General features: G+C 34.2%; 1 pseudogene; it reads right to left on the bottom strand.

Annotated features, from left to right (window-relative positions):
- Window positions 1–11,678: 11,678 nt before the first annotated feature.
- On the bottom strand, window positions 11,679–16,779 carry LOC120155800 (annotated as a pseudogene).
- Between the last annotated feature and the right edge of the window lie 514 nt (window positions 16,780–17,293).

Here is a 17,293-nt window from a genome sequence, read left to right on the forward strand (position 1 = left end):
CTTACTCAATGGATGCATCTGGAGATAACATCAAATTCCATTGCTAAGGTAACAATGTTACTTACCTTTTTTCAAAACTTGTTGAAATATCAACACTAATTATATCAAGTGTCCATAATGTGTTTTCCAAACAAAACAAGTTCACAAATAAGTGTCGACACATTTATATCAAGTGTCGATCCCAAAAACATCGAAACCCGTAACTATAATGTAATAGGTCACTTTACAATGTAACCGGTTTAAATTTACCGGTTTTATGAGAAAATAGGTCTACAATATGTGTCGACACTTTATTCATTTGTGTCGATACATGTTGTCCAGAATGTATTTCCAAACCAAGTGCACGAACAAAGTGTCGATACATTTATAAAAAGTATCGATCCCAAAAACATCGAAATCCGTAATTATAATGTAATAGGTAAAATAACAATGTAACCGGTCTAAATATACCGGTTTATGAGAAAAAATGTATTCATAAAGTATCGAAATTTTATAAATTTGTACCGATACTTTGTGTCCATAATGTGTTTTCCAAACAAAACAAGTTCACAAATAAGTGTCGACACATTTATATCAAGTGTCGATCCCAAAAACATCAAAACCCGTAACTATAATGTAATAGGTCACTTTACAATGTAACCGGTTTAAATTTACCAGTTTTATGAGAAAATAGGTTTACAATATGTGTCAACACTTTATTCATTTGTGTCGATACATGTTGTCTAGAATGTATTTCCAAACCAAGTGCACGAACAAAGTGTCGATACATTTATAAAAAGTGTCGATCCTACAAACATCGAAACACATAATTATAATGTAATCGGTAACATAACAATGTAACCGGTCTAAATAGACTGGTTATTTAAAAAAAGGTATACATATTGTATCGATACTTTATACATTTGTGTCGACACTTTATGTCCATAATAAATTTTCCAAACAAGTTACGAAAAAGTGTCGATACATTTAGAAAAAGTGTCGATCCTAAAAACATCGAAACCCATAATTATAATATAATAGGCCACTTTACAATGTAACCGGTTTAAATTTACCGATTTTATGAGAAAATAGGTCTACAGAATGTATCGACACGTTTTAAATTAGTGTCGCTACTTTTGAAAATTACGCGTGTTTTTTTCTTATATATACAAAACTCAAAACGAAAAACCCTAAAGGCAGAGAACTCTTCCACTCTGACGGTGATGACCTTCAAATGGAGCCCCAACGTATCAACATTGAAGAAAATCGAAAGCGACCAGTAAGTATCAATGTATTCATGTAATTGTTCTTGAAATGGTAATTGGATTCAAGTGTTTAAGATCTTTTAATTCATTACAAATTTCAAATCTCTACAGTCTGACTGAATGCAAAATAATAAAGGAAACTCATAATCATGTTGACTGCATAGCCAATAAAACACCCTTTCAGGGTCCAAATGGTAAGCTACGAATTGGTAAGATAAGCTTTCTTTTGAGGGTTTAGGGACTGAATCCCTACAACATAAGGAGTACATGATTGAACATTACATATAATAGTTGTATTCAGTTGTTGAAGAATTGTTTTTAATTTTATACGAATATAGTTGTAATGTTCAAACATGATTGAATGATGTGGTTAATTTGCAATAACAATATGTTGTTGTACATGTTTCCTATACACAGTAGGAGTCATGTTGATACTTAGGATATATGGAGATCGTTGTTTGCATTATTTCAAATGTCTCTAACATCATATGTGGGACTGAATGGCCAGTCCATTTCGTCTTCAAAAAAATCAGTTGAAGTAGGCTGCGTGCTTGTATTCAAACCCAGCTTAACTTGAGGAAATGTTAGTTTGTTATGTCCCTCACCATTGCAGAACCCACATCGCCTAATTTTCTTCTCGACCTTGTTCTTTGTTACTTCTTTTCGCTTGCGTTGTTTTCGTTGAGGGTCGCGAACGTTGTTTAATACACTGCTCTGATTGACTGAATCATTCAAACCAAACGAGTTCTCAAATTCTTCTGTTAATCTTTTCATCTCATCTCTTGCGGTTTTGAAACACGCGTCTGTCTTTGATGCAGCATAGCATAGCATACTTGCTGTTGCACGTAGAGAAGCAAACCTTGTCATTTGCATTATTTCTGGAGGCACATTAAAATCAACAAAACTGGGTGCAGAAGCCTTCGCATCCTTAGTCCACCTAATTTGAATCAAAGACCCGGGCAAATATGTGTAATTCAAGTGCTTCAAAACGTGAAGTTGATGGCGACATGGAAGTCCAACTGTCTTAAATTTTTTGCATGAGCAATTTAGGGTTTCCGTACGAGAATCAAAATTAATTTCAAATGTCCTATTTTTTTCTTTGTACTTTTTCAAATAAAAATATTGACATTCATCTGATAATGACTCAATCTCTTCCTGAATCCGGTACAATGTCTCCCGTTGAAGTTCTTGGAACGCACGAAAAGATTCGCGCGTATAAATCTCAGAAGCATGACTTTCAAATTCAACCAGTTTTGTGATCAGGAAGGGCTTCGTCTAGAAACTTAAGTAATCCGCTTTCAACTCGTTCAGACGCATTCTACTAATTCCATCTTCAATTGCACGAACAACATCTAAATATGTCTTCTTGTGTTTCAATTACATCACCGAAGCATATGTAATCTGATCTCGATGTAGAATCCGACCAAATAAGATTATGGAACGCCCCTGATTCGTCTACCGAGTATGTAACAAAAAACCCGGGATCATCATGTTTCTTATAATCAAAGTAAGCAATAAGCGCATTCACATCCCCATCGACGATTTCCTTTGCTTTGCCTCTTTGAAGTGCATTGTAGAGGTCTTTATGTGTAAATCCAATATTATGATAGCCCCCTACCTGCTGCGTTAAATAGTTCATTACTTGTGACGTGCCAACACCGACCTCTTTCAATGTTGTTGCCTCATCGATATCAGCCTTACTTACAGCTCTATTAGAACGCATAAATGGTGTCATAGCAGGTGTGCACAATGCATGATTATGTTTCTGATAAGACTTACTTATAACCCACTGATCGTTTGTATTTGTTGCTGTAACTACGATTCTAGCCTTGCATCCTGTTCTTGTGATTGGCGTATGAGCACGTTGACGATTAACGGTATTGACTTTTGATACTCGAAACCCTTCTTTGGAACAACAAAATTCTTGTGCCTTCACATTCCCTTCCATGTCAAGCCGTGTTGTTCCCCGACGTGCACTAAACCCATGTTCCCGTGCGAATTCCTTGTAAAAGTACCAAGCTTGATCACGTGAAGAGAAGAGCTTACCAACCAATATGTCAGATTCATCAACATTATGTACTTTATTGCATTCCTCGGTTGGCTTAACATTGTCTGCATCAGTATGATCCATGGCAAAAATTTTGTTGTGCAATTTCAGTGGTCCCAACAGGAGTTGATGGAGATGTATGTAAGTAAAGGTTCATTTAACAACATGTTTCAGTGGTGCTTTCAATAGGATGTGGTATTGGTAGCGGTGGTAGTTGAAGGGTGGGTACAACATTAAATTTGCAGGACATATTCATGTATGTACAATAACTACAGAATTCAATAACTTTAAAGTAATAGGTAAAATTACAATGTAGGTGGTAAAATTAGACTATTTTAATGACAAATGATATAATGTAATAGGTAAATTGACAATAGCTAAATTTCCAATGTAACCGGTAGAAATATATCGGGTTCATGAGAGAATAGGTCAACATAAAGTATCGACACTTTGTTTAATTTGTGTCGATACATTTTTTCAAAATGAATGGCAAACGAGGTGTACGCATAAAGTGTCGATACATTTTTAAAAAGTATCGATCCTCGAAACATCGAAATCGATAATTATTATGTAACAGGTAAATTTACAATGTAACCTGTTAAAATATACCGGTTAATTAGCAAATAGGTCTACATTATGTATCGACACTCTTTAAATATGTGTCGATACTTTTTTCCAAAATAAAGCACAAACGAGTTGCACGCATAAAGTGTCAATACATTTAAAATTGTATCGATCCTGAAAACATCGAAACCGATATTTATAATGTAATATGTCAATTTATAATGTAACCGGTTTAAATTTACCGTTTTTATGAGAAAATAGGTCAATATAAACGCTACCTATTACATTATATAAGCGATACCTAATTTTTTATTGTACTTGATAATATTTCCTGTTAAATGCCTATTTTATTATATAAGCGCTACATATTACATTATCTAAGCGCTACCTAATATGTTATTGTGCTTGATAATATTTCCGGTTAAATGATATAACATAACCGGTCTAAATTTTAACCTATCACTTATTTAACCGGTCACGCCGTTTTTTAGGCGCCGCATAGCAGAAGTTCCCAGGGCAGGTAGGTTGTTTTTACTAAGATTTGTTAGTCAAAATTTCTAACAGCACATGTAGCCTATAAACTGATGTAAACTCGTATAGCAACTTCAACCATTTTCTCTTATGGACTCCTTCACTGGCAAGACGACCCAGGGATTAATTAGACGTTAACTTGTTAGGAAGATTTGCCTACTTTATGTTCCATATCTACACGGCTGACTATCAAGATTACAGGACTTGGGGCTAGGAGCAGAGCAAGGAAGTGTGCTTGCCCTCACATATGAAGATTAATACGGGTTATTATTTGGAACCAGAAAGTTTTTTTTTCAATAGTCTAGGGTGATTACAAGGTAATATCTGTACAGAATTTTTTAAGTCATTGACAACATACACCTACAGACGCAGTTGCTTGAACTCAATACCTCTAAGGAGAACAACACTCCTTTTAACCACCGAGGCCACTTGATGGGTTCAGAATCAGTAAGAGTTCTTTCAGGTAAATGTAATCCAATTGATTGACACCTTCTCAAAGACTAGGCTTCTATCTCTAAATCACCAATTTGGCATGCAACGATTTGATGAAATTCCTATGTTGTGAAACAGGACATCTATAATTTCTAAGGCAGCTGTGGAACGAGACAACTATATTTTGCTTCACAATCTCTGTGTTTCTACTTTCATTATTTCTACGTTTCAATGTTCTCACATTGTCTATCAAATATGAAGTGTATGAATCAAATATATGCATCAGCATTTATCCTTCTCACATCTGGAATTTCAGATTACAAGACTACGTATTACCTTAAGATGTAAGACAGAAAGAGTAATTAAGACATCATAATTCATCAGGAATTTTAAATAACCATGGCTTAACGAAATATTGTTAAGGGGAGAAGACATAACTTGTGGAAGCTGTTAAATTCTATTCAATGTCCTGGAATCTCTACTACCTGATTTAAGATTAATAACTAACTACAGGGCCAATCATTATCAGACTGTAAGGTAATTATGATATATCAAAGTGCAATGTTATATGTCATTAATCATTCAACCACAAGAAGGCAGCTTATTTATGAAGTTTCACATTTAAATAAAGCAGGTAATCAATCTGATTAGTAACAACTCTCATAAATAAAAGAGAGAGATCTAAGACTCATGGTCAAAATACTCGTATATGTACAATGATTATCGATAACACATAAAGCGATAAACTTACTTCTAAGAAGGAACAGACACATCTGGAAACTAGTTTTCTTCCTGGAGAAGATTGTTATTATCAGTAAGACAACATGGAATGCCAGTACGGACATGGTTCCTGCAAAAAGAAGGGAGAAAAAGTGAGCTAGAGAATTGTTCTCAATAGATGGCGGGTCATGAACTCAAGCAATAAAGAATCTTAACATTTTTAGAGAAACATATATCCATGTTTCCATATTGGACGTAAGAACTATGAATTTAAGTTTCAAAATAACAACAGCTAAATTCACAAACCACAAACATCTAGTGGTGGATCCATAAATATTTTTTAAGGTAAGCACATATATTAACAACACAAAATTTTTGTATGTGAATAGCCACAAATAAAATCCTAAAGTGGACACAATTAATAAAATGAAAAACTACAAAAAGAAAATTCGAATTTTTTGCCCCTGAAAAAAGAGTGGATCTTTCGGTGGCATAATCTTTACTTAGAAAACCACTTATCAGTATCAACATAAAGCTGCAACCTATCTAACTCGGGAAACTGCCTTTACAAAGGCAGATCAGGTATGGTTTAAGCTAGAACATTATTACCTGATATTACTGGAAGTTTCGCATTGTTCAAATCACCAATTTATGGAACTTTGTGCATCATGCAATCAGTATTATCACTCATAGGCCTGTAAATAAACTGAACGTTCAACGAACCGTTCATGAACCGTGCGGTGGAAAGTTCGTTTATATTTGTTTATTTATTAAATAAACGAACATGAACAAGATTTTGTGTTCGTTTAATTAAATGAACGAACACGAATAAAGTGCTCGTTCGTTCATTTACGTTCGTGAACGTTCGATTATATGTTCGTTCATTTATGTTCGAACAGAGGGCAAATTGAATATGTTACGAAGATTATTGAAGTTGTTTGGATTTCAAGAAGATTGTTTTGTTGAACAAATTAACTTTAAGACTTTATTATGTTCATATAACTTATTTATGATTTATGTATATTTTTGTCGTATTCGAACAAATTAACTATGTTTTTTTCGTATTCGAACAAATTAACTCTAAAGTTGTAGGTTATATTAAATAATTTTAAGTTGTTATTCTTGTTGTTTACTTTTTTTTCATTCATTTGTTGTGTTCGAATAAGGTTTTTTTTGTTTGTGCTGTTCGTTTATGTTCATTTATTATATTCGTGTTCGTTTATGTTCGTTTATTTATTAAATAAACGAACATGAACAAACATCCGTTCGTGTGCGTTCGGTTCGTTTACAGGCCTAATCACCTAATTACATACACGGCAGAGTCCCCCCCCCCCCAACACTCCTGATTTTAGTCCTTTAACCAACACTAACACTCAGAATTTCTAACCAACATTGACACTATGGTGGTATTTGTTTTTACTGTGCAAGGTCTGCAAAGCTCTTATGTCTGTGCCGCGTAGACCACGCGCAGACATTTTGCGAAACCAACACTAACACTCAGAATTTCTAACCAACATTGACACTATGGTGGTATTTGTTTTTACTGTGCAAGGTCTGCAAAACTCTTATGTCTGTGCCGCGTAGACCACGCGCAGACATTGGGCTTCGCAAACCGTTTGTTTTTTAGAAGACAAAAGCTCTTTTAACGTCTGCGCGAGGTCTTCTTGGTGCAGACATGGTTTTATGTCTTCAAAGATCTTCAAACATCTTCAAATAAATAAAAATTATTTAAATCTATTTTAAAATTTTATTTTAAAATATAGATGGATTTATTTTAAAATACGGATTGATTTATTTTAAAATATGAAAAATTTTATTTTAAAATATAGATTGATTTATTTTAAAATATGGATTGATTTATTTTAAAATATGGATTGATTTATTTTAAAATATGGATTGATTTATTTTAAAATATGGGCTGATTTATTTTAAAATATGGATCGATTTATTTTAAAATATGGATTGATTTATTTTAAAATATAGATTGATTTATTTTAAAATATGGATTGATTTATTTTAAAATATAGATTGATTTATTTTAAAATATGGATTGATTTATTTTAAAATATGAATTGATTTATTTTAAAAAATTTATTATCGTAGTTGTATAGATTATTTAAATTTCAGTATTGCAAAACTCTTTTAAGTTTAAAAAATCAGTTTATTTATATTTCAGTTTATTTTAGCAGTCTGCAGACGTTAAAAAACAAACAGTCTTCTTCTTGCGGACTGCAGACTTTTGGTCTACCTCTTCTGCTGCAGATACCTTCAGATGTGGTCCGCAGACTGCAGACTTTTTACCTCTGTAAAAACAAACACCACATATGTAACATTCTCTTTATTATAGGGTTGTAAACAAACCAAGTCAAATTCGAGTATTGTCGAGCTCGATTCAATTCAAAAAATTCAAAATTGAGTTTGACTTGACTTAAAAGCTCGTATTATTAAATTTGAACCGAACTCGAAATTAAAAATTTAAGCTTACTCGAGCTCGAAAAAGCTTGATCTAGAAATATTCTTAACTTCGATTAAAATTCTAACTCGAACATAAATATATAAAAACTTTATATTGTATTTTTTTAAGACCAACATATAAATATTAGTATTATTAATAATTTAATTTAAAAAATTATAAATGTAAGTTCACTATCTTTTCAAGTAGGATATCAAATATCTCGCTACTTGTAAAGAATTCTAGTTGAGTTCAAACAAGAGTTAAGTCTATTCAAATCTAATGTTAACCAAACTTTGTTCGAATCAAACTCGAATAACTTGCTATATGTATTGTCTCATTTATTTCCCTATTCGGTTATGCAGAAAAACGCAGAAGAGAGAACAAAAGAAAAAAAAACACATTTTCACATGATCTGAATTTCACCTCGAATTCTCAGGAATCAATCAGAAAAAAAAGCTTTGAATTGAATCCTCGCCTCCCGCGATCTGAATTTCACCTCGAATTCTCAGGAATCAATCAGAAAAAAAAAAACTATATAGAGCGGGAAAAGAGAGGAGACGGACCTTCCAGTCGATGGCATGGAAGAAACCTATGAAGTTATCGTAAGCGGGTCGGATACCGGAACGGCCGACGATAGCTTCTGAACTAGATCCGCCACCAATTCCATGTGCTCCTCCATTGCTGATCTCAACTCTTCCATGCCTTCTTGTTTTAATCAGATTCAGATCTCAAAAGCTCAAAAAAAATATCAGGTGGATCAAACGGTCAGCAAATTAAAATGAGCGGAGTCTGTTATTTATGTGTCCATAGGATGAAAATTGCGGGGTTTTCTGGGTTTTATGACGAATTTACGAAAATTTGCTACTTTGCTTTATTTGGGACTAAATTCTGATCCAAGTCCCTATACATTTCATTCATTTAAAATTTAATTTATATTTTTTAAAATTTGAAAGGCTTAGTACAAAAATAAGATTCAAAGTATGTCTCGAAAAACGTTTTAATACATAAAGATTTTTTTGTTAAAAATGTGTCTAACGTTTTCTCAGTTATATTTTAGGTACACACGTTATATTTTTTAATAATAAAAATTTTATTTTTAAAAAAGAAAAAGGAAAAAATATTTATTTATTAAAAACCCCATTTTTCTGAAATTGTAAAAAAACCTAAAAAACTAAAATTTCTCATTTTAACCCATTACCAACCATTGTCGGCCATCTTCGATCATTATTGTCATCGCCAAACCGTTGGATTTTGATTGGAATTACACGGTGGTTCGAATGGTGGTGGAGGGTGTGGCTTATGGACGTCAGAATAGACTGAAATCAACAAAGAACAACGACAGTGGCCTAAAAATTAACGAACCTTTGAACGCTTCTCTACAACAAATGGTGGCAGATTACAACGAAAGACTAATGAGGGTTTAATCGGGGTTGATGCCGACGCTGATGATGGGGGCGGTGACGGTCACGACTGATTGACCGGTGGTTATGGGAAGGGGAAGAGGGAAGAGGGAAGGGATAGAGTACGTTGTTTTTTTTAATTACCAGAACGTAACGTGTTACTTAATAGAGATTTTTAACACTGGTTAACGGCCGGATACCTAAAAATATAACGTTGAAAATATTAGGCACCTATTTTTTGAGAAAATTCTTTAGACACTAACGTTTTTCAAAGCATACTTTGAGCACTTTTTTTTTATTAAGCCAATTTGAAAACACAAATCCAATTGATTTGTTGTTGTGATATTTTAAAATTTATTTATTGTCAAATTTTGATTCAAAAACTTATACTTCTCATACATTTAATATTTAATCTATATCTTTTATTAAATTTGTTAATGTGAATTTTAAAACTAAAAAATTACCAACTTTACAGTCATGAAAGAAAATATGATATATAATTGACTTGAATCGAATAAAAAATATCTAATAATATTAATAATTGAATTTGAATTTGAATTTTTAAATTTGAAAAATAAAGATTAAATTTCTAAAAGTGAAAAAAGGAGGACTATATTTTAAATATATGAACAATATAGAACCTTGGAATATAGTTTAACCATTATTTAGAGTATGCTTTCACCTTTGAGACACATGGATTTTTATCAATACATATTAAATCATGATTGTAATGTCTATTACAATGTGATTGTGAATGTTACATAACATATAACAATGATTGTTTATGAAATTTATTTATTAAATTTTCAATATTTTTATTTTTTTAAAATAATAAATTAGGTTTTTATTAAATAAAAATTAAGAGACACAATTCAGATAGGAAAATGTAAAAGACGTGAAAAAAAATAAAATCAAAATCTTCTATTAAATACATATTTTATCTTTAAAAAAACTAGTAACTATCAATTACCTCTCCGTCTCTATTCGAACCTAATCACAATATTGATGTAGACGCGAAGATTAAGAGAATTATTCTGATAGGTTATTTGACAAACAATTCTTACTACAATGATAAACTCTCGTAAAAGGTATCGACACCAAACATTTGATTATTGATATCTAGAAAATTTTGATGGACTCAATTAAAATGTTGTGAAGTTTTGGGATTAACTTAAAATCTAAGTCATAATTTGGAGGAGCTTGATATGGTTAACCCTAAATTTATTAAGACAAATGATGTAACTAATAATTTTGATGAAGGATTTTCCCATTATTTGAGAAATATCTTGATAGTGTCATTTGTTAAGTAGCGTTGATGTGTGATGAATTAATTTAAGACAGTTTTAATTTAAAATATTATTTAATTTAATTTAAAATTTATATAAATAAAATATTTTCGATAATAATTTAAAAAAATTCTATTGCAGTGGATTCAGATTACAACTGAAAAAGTTATACATTTTGTATATTTTTCAATTGCAACTGAAAATGTTATAAAAAAATATAATATTTTCAGTTTCAACTTAATCTGTTACCATGTCTAGCCCTGGTCCTGATCTTTTTGGGGCCCTAGACAAAATAGTAAACTGGAGTCCCTTAAAAAATAATATATAATAAAACAAAATAAAACTCCCTTTGTCATTGATAAGAGAAGGTTTAGGAGCTTTGATGTTAATAACGGTTTAATTTTTATTTTTGGGAAATAAGGAAAATTTTCATGATTTTAAAGGTGGGTAAAGATTTAGGAATTGAATTTGAATCTTGGAGAGAGAGAGACAGAAAACAGATAATTCGAAGAGTTTCTGACGATAGTGATGAAGCAGTCTTGATTCAAGGGTCTTTGATGAAACTTAAGAGTTTTTTTTTTAATTTTTTGATAAAGGTGTGCGTGATTGACGAGTACATCAATTCTTTTCCTTTTCTATTTTTGTCTTAATATGTTTTTTTTCTCTAAAACTATTTTTAGATCTAACATTGGGTCCTTCCCATCTTGGGCCCTTACCATCTTGGGCCCTTGGCCATTGCCCAACCTAAACACCCCTTAAGGCCGAGCCTGACGTTGTCTAACATAAAAAATTAAGCTTTTATCTTTCGGCAAGATTTTCGGTTGCAATTGATTTATGCAATTTTTTAACTTTTTATATTAACAAATTATATTTTAGACTCGTTTATCGGATAGATGATTGAACCCCAAACAATTGATATTGAATTTTAGGGTGTTTATGATCGATTTAGTCTCGAAATTCTATCTGTAGTACATTTAAATAAATGTTGAAAGCACCCTATATGGATGGTTCACAAGTCTTTGACACACAAAACGTGTAGAAAACTACAACATTAGTTACCTTACCCTACCTTGCAGCTGAAGCTTTCTTGAGTTTCTTCCTGTTAAATATTCGGAGAGCTGAACTTAGTATCGGCCAACTTGTGATTATGGCAATGTAAGCCAGTAACCACATCGATTTTCCGTTTTGACGGGAAAGATGATTCAACCATCTTCTTGTCGCACCGATCGTATCGAACGACTTGATGCGTTTCAGGCTTGAAGATTCGCCCGAAAATTCACCAATGCCGCTGCCTGCAACTTCGGGCTTTTCTTCCGTCAACTGCTGTTTTTGTTCCGATGCTAAAACCACCGTTTTATCGTGAATATTCCCCAACTTGGCGAAGTGTTCGACTACTTCGTTTCCCACATGCTCTTTACCAACTGCAGCCACCATTCTGTCTTCAGCGATGTTTACGTATGGATCCTGATCGATCAATGATTCCATCGAGACCTCCCGTGCTGAAGTCTCTGTCTGCAAATGCATTGAGACCACTTCATACACCTAGGAAGGCAAATTTAAATGCAATGAACATGAAAGAAGCAAACCTTCTTTATGTGCATATGTGGACTAGAGTGAAGGACATCGAGAAATTCATCGGCGGCCCTAACCCACCTGCATAATTAAAAGAAAAAAAATACGTATCAGAGAATACGTCCTCCATTCGATGTCTGAAGAAATTTCATGAAGTTCTTTTATCATGGGAAGCCTGATATAGCATCAATGGATTTGAGAAACATGTTAAACTAGTTGGTTACGTACTAATGCGAAGCTATGAATTACCAGAGCCTGGATGCGGTTATTCCCTCGAAAAATGCTAGATGTCCTCCGTGCCGTGCGGTGGCCAACACGATATTTTTATTTGCCCTGATAAAGACGGATTTACCGGATCAGTTGCTCAATATAACATAAGAAATTCGAAGACAGCATTCAGTAGAGCGTGGTTGCAGAGCTCCACCTGCATTCATCCCAAGGAATAGCTTCTCTTGTACAGATGGGATCGTCTAGAGCACCGATACAGAGCAATGGCACCGACACATTTTCACATAGGGAGAGCTGCTAGAACGCCTATAGTACGTATCCACAGTCTGCGAAAACAGTACGATACTTTAGTGACTCGTAATATAACAGCAAAGAAGCAACAATGGATGAAGTTCCAAATGTTACCTCAAATTTTCCAGCAATGCATGTAGCAAAGTTGTCAAAATCTCGAATTGAACGCGACTGTCGAAGGCCAAAAGGATAAACCAATAAAGTGTAAGATCTAAGGAAGATTAGCATAACAAATAACTTGAATGGAAATCAACACTTCTCACGAAGTACTACCGAAGGTGATAAGTGATAACCAACGGAGTTGGCAGCAACGCAAAGGGGGTAACGCTGAGAAACGTTGTACTAGCAGTAAACATAAGTATGCAAGTAGTGGAAAGAAGGGGAGAAATCCAAAAGAGAAGAGGGTCCTCATATCAAAAGAAAAAACAAACCTTTTTTATTCCTTCCCAATTAGCCAATCGAGAATAGCGAGGCTCATGCCTGAAGTAAGCATCGGGGTCAAAAAACCGGTTACTAGGACCAGCATTTAGGCTTCAAATCTGACAAGTTATTCGAGGAAAGCAGAGAAGACATACATTTTTGCATAACCTCGAAGGCCAGTTGCTATGGCTCTATCATATAACTTCTGAACTAGCCTGCGGCATATAAACCTGTCACCGATCTGCATAAGATTTAAATTTAAATGAAAAAAAGGAACAATTATAAGAGCATAAAATTTAACCACGTGATGAAGAACGATTGCAGATTCATATGGATTATCACATATCCGGCTACAATGTCCAAACACGAGTAACTTGATGCGACTAAAGAAGATACAGCATTATAACATGTAATGGAACTTTGAGAAATTGCTTCCATAATACTTTTCCCACTTGAAAACATGAAAGTCTATTAGCTACATTTTGATAGAGATAAAGCACTAACCACAAGGTCCCATGGGGAGCAAATAGCAACTGCTCCAGCTACAGGTACTTTCTCTCTATCCTCTCCGAGATATTTCACCTGTCGAAAATAATTCGTACCAAGGGAAATCATATGGCCGTTTATAGGACCAATAGAGTGGACTACAAACCAACTTATTCCATTCTAAATAAGCTGAAAAGAGGGGATTCACAAGAATCGGAGATGCTAAACATTTCTTTCTTCTAAGACAAGGAAATATCCTTATACATCGACAGTGAATAACTGGCATTTGACGTAGACGAGACCAGTCGTAGCTGCGCAGGAGAGGTAATTCGAGCAATAGAGTTCGTAATAAAAAAATCCAAAAGAATAAGAATTGCAGATCAAGTAACACACCAGAATGTTGGCTCCAATGCTAGTTCCAACAGCAAATAAAGGAGCCTTTGGGCATTGACGATGGAGATAATCAATGACTGCTCGGGCATCCTCTGTGCAGCCAGCATTATAAAAGTAATCAGACTGCAAAAGAGTTATTACAAAATACAACATTAAAGAAATAAATCTATTGCACATTAACAACTAAGTTTTATAGAAATCATGGAGAAATTATTAGGATTAACAGAATGGTTAAGCGAGGACTGATCTTTATTCGACTTTAAGATATCTCTTAACATCTCCAAAATTGTACAGAGGAAGCACAAAACACCTCAGCTTTTATCCAATTAACTATAGTTTTCATTCATACGTACATCTTCATTGGAGCATGGCATACAGGCCAAATACAACCTAATTCTATTTTACTCGGACACAGAGTTCAGCACTATATGCAGGTACGGTTGAACTTTTTTCGAAGTATGTCCATATGGTAGGGACAGATCCCCATGGTTCTTGAATATCTATCAGATACAGGTATTTACGAAAAATGAAACATCCGAGAAACATAGGCCTAGCTTATCTACCATTATCAGGTTGAATACGTAATGTTATATCCTTTTTTGAATCGAATTATTGCAGCGTTTCTATCAACCGTCCATGAACTTAATTGTTTGTAAAGCTCATTAGTTAAACAAAAACCCCAAAGTATTTCTCAATGTTGATTGATTTCACAGGCCAATGGAAAATAGTTATATGGAAGTTCAGTGTCCAGTAAAATTCCAACTCAAACAGACCAACCGAAAAAAGAATACATAGAAGAAAATGGACAACTCACAGTAATCGAAACGCCACCGAGTCCTCGGTGGTTGCTAACTACAACATTCCAACCATGTTTTGCCAACTCAAATGCAAGGTGCTTAATGTACTGACATAAGAATTATATCAAGAAAATCCCAATTTAGTAAACTATATTCCACAACAATCTCTTTCATAACTTTCATAATTCAAATCACCCGCGGATATTTAACTTACAGAAGAAGCAGAATCACTTGTTAAGCCAGGAATTACAACCACCAAAGGAGTCGTGTCGTCCTTCGAGATAGCGTTATTCGTCTCACAGACACCTCTTGAAACTGTGAGATTATCAAACATATTAAAAGTACGAACTTTTATAACCCAAACCATGATTTTTTCAACTAGTTCAGTTTGAGGTAGTCTCCATGGGTACTTTGATAGCTTAATTGTCTTCAAATGCACCTTTTTAACATTTTCTTAGTTGCTCTAATCGTATATCACCCAAGAGAGAAAAAGAAATCAAATATTCAAAACTTAACCTTGCACAAAAATACTAAGATTCCAAAAATACACACACACACACACAACGAATCTATAAATAAGCCTTGCACTTACCATCAGAACTTGTGAGCCAGTCTAGAGCTATGGTTCCACCATCAGAAGTATGAAAAAGTTGTCTGAGAAAACATAGAAATACAGGTATTTGTGAGATTAAAGCATATAGACCAACCTGTATAAATATATGATTTCGTTCTAAATCAAAAACATCCTACGAGAGTGCAAAGTGGAAATTTTGGGACCTGCGGTAGCTGAAAGCAGGAGGGTTCCCAAAGAAATTGAGAAAAGCAGTCTGAAAATGAGGACTTGATAACCATGGGGTGGCTAAATACCTGCAATAGTTTACCAATTCACAACAAAACAAGATCAAGGTTCAAAGTGAAAGAACTTGTTATACCTCCGGAGACACCCTCCGGAAACCTCTCAATCTCCATCTCACTAGATCCGGCAGCACTTTTTCAACAATTAGTCTTTACACATACCTCTCATCTTGTTGGAGCCCTTAAAAGCTTGTGTCCCCAAACACAAACTCTCAAATCAATTATAGTGCATAGACGAGACCTAGACAAGACCCGACAAGTCTGATCCAAATCTTTCTAACTTGATCAGTCTACAAGTAATCATCGTAACCTTATGACATGCTCACTATGAACAATACAATCTAGATTAGAAAGAGGATGGACTACTCATAACCGGTCGATCCTCATGATAATCCATTCTCTTCTCCTTTCGAACACCGATCAACTATGGTTCTTTTATCGATTCGTAAACCTCCACCCAAAGTAGAAGGGTGAACCGAACAAAGCCAAATTTGAATGTAAAACCAGGAAAAGAGTGAAAAAGGGTACCTGCCATGAAGGATCCGACACTTGGAAACCACGCCATGATATATATGTGAAGCTGGGTGAAAGGTTAAACCAACAGGGGCACCTCGAAATCCCGAGAAGAAGTCTTCAAATAAATGAAATTCCAGGAAGTTGTAAAAGAAAACTACCCATGCCAGCATACATGGCAGCACATAATGCGAAATGGGAATCGAAGAAAGGGCAGTAAACAGCTGATTATATGCAATGAAGGTGGATTCATCCCATGAAACCAACCAATCCATATCCATTTGACTAAACTTTTGAGAAAACATCAATGGTTAAATCAAATAAAACTTGGGAGTTTTGGGAGAATAAGCAGTCATGCAGAAAAAGGAGTAAATTTGTATTCTTTTTCTTTTTAACGGATTCCCAATATTCATGGAAAGAGTGAAAGTAGGAGAGAAATATGGTGGGATTTACTTTTGGTTTTCTATTTGGGGTATGGAAAATGGTGGCAGTTGAGAATTTGGAGTTGGTAGGTGAGATATTTAAGTGCATTAATGTCAAACAATGGCATCATCTTCATCATCATCATCAATCATATAACAATTATAAGCAGATAAACAACATAAATTGTAATGAGTGGAGAACATTCACAGCTCTTTTGATTGCTAATTGCCAGCAGCTGAGAGCAAGGGCTTTTCACCGTAGTTGTTTAGAGTGGCCTGAAATGCAAAACATGATCACTTTTTCCTAATTGATAAAACCAAGCATTCGAACAATCTTTCAGTAAGGATTTTCATAGCAATGGCATGCCTTGGAATGTATGAAGGGAAATTTGCATAGCATTCCTTCAACATCAAAACATTAGCTCAAGTCCAAGTTTGGGAGAAAAGATTGGAAAACTGTGAAGATTGGAGAAGAAACCCCAATCCTTCTCTCCCAGTGAAAATACTTTATGCAGCGGCAGGAGTAGGAATGAATACAAAGGGAAAGAAGTTAGTGCCTATAAAAATGATTTAAATTAAAAAGGTTATTGAAGATAGATGACGCTTTAAGGTGATATTTAAGGGGTAATTAACTTTA

Source organism: Hibiscus syriacus, unplaced genomic scaffold (assembly GCF_006381635.1).
Source record: "Hibiscus syriacus cultivar Baekdansim isolate YM2019G1 unplaced genomic scaffold, ASM638163v2 tig00111208_pilon, whole genome shotgun sequence".
NCBI classification, from domain to species: Eukaryota; Viridiplantae; Streptophyta; class Magnoliopsida; order Malvales; family Malvaceae; genus Hibiscus; species Hibiscus syriacus.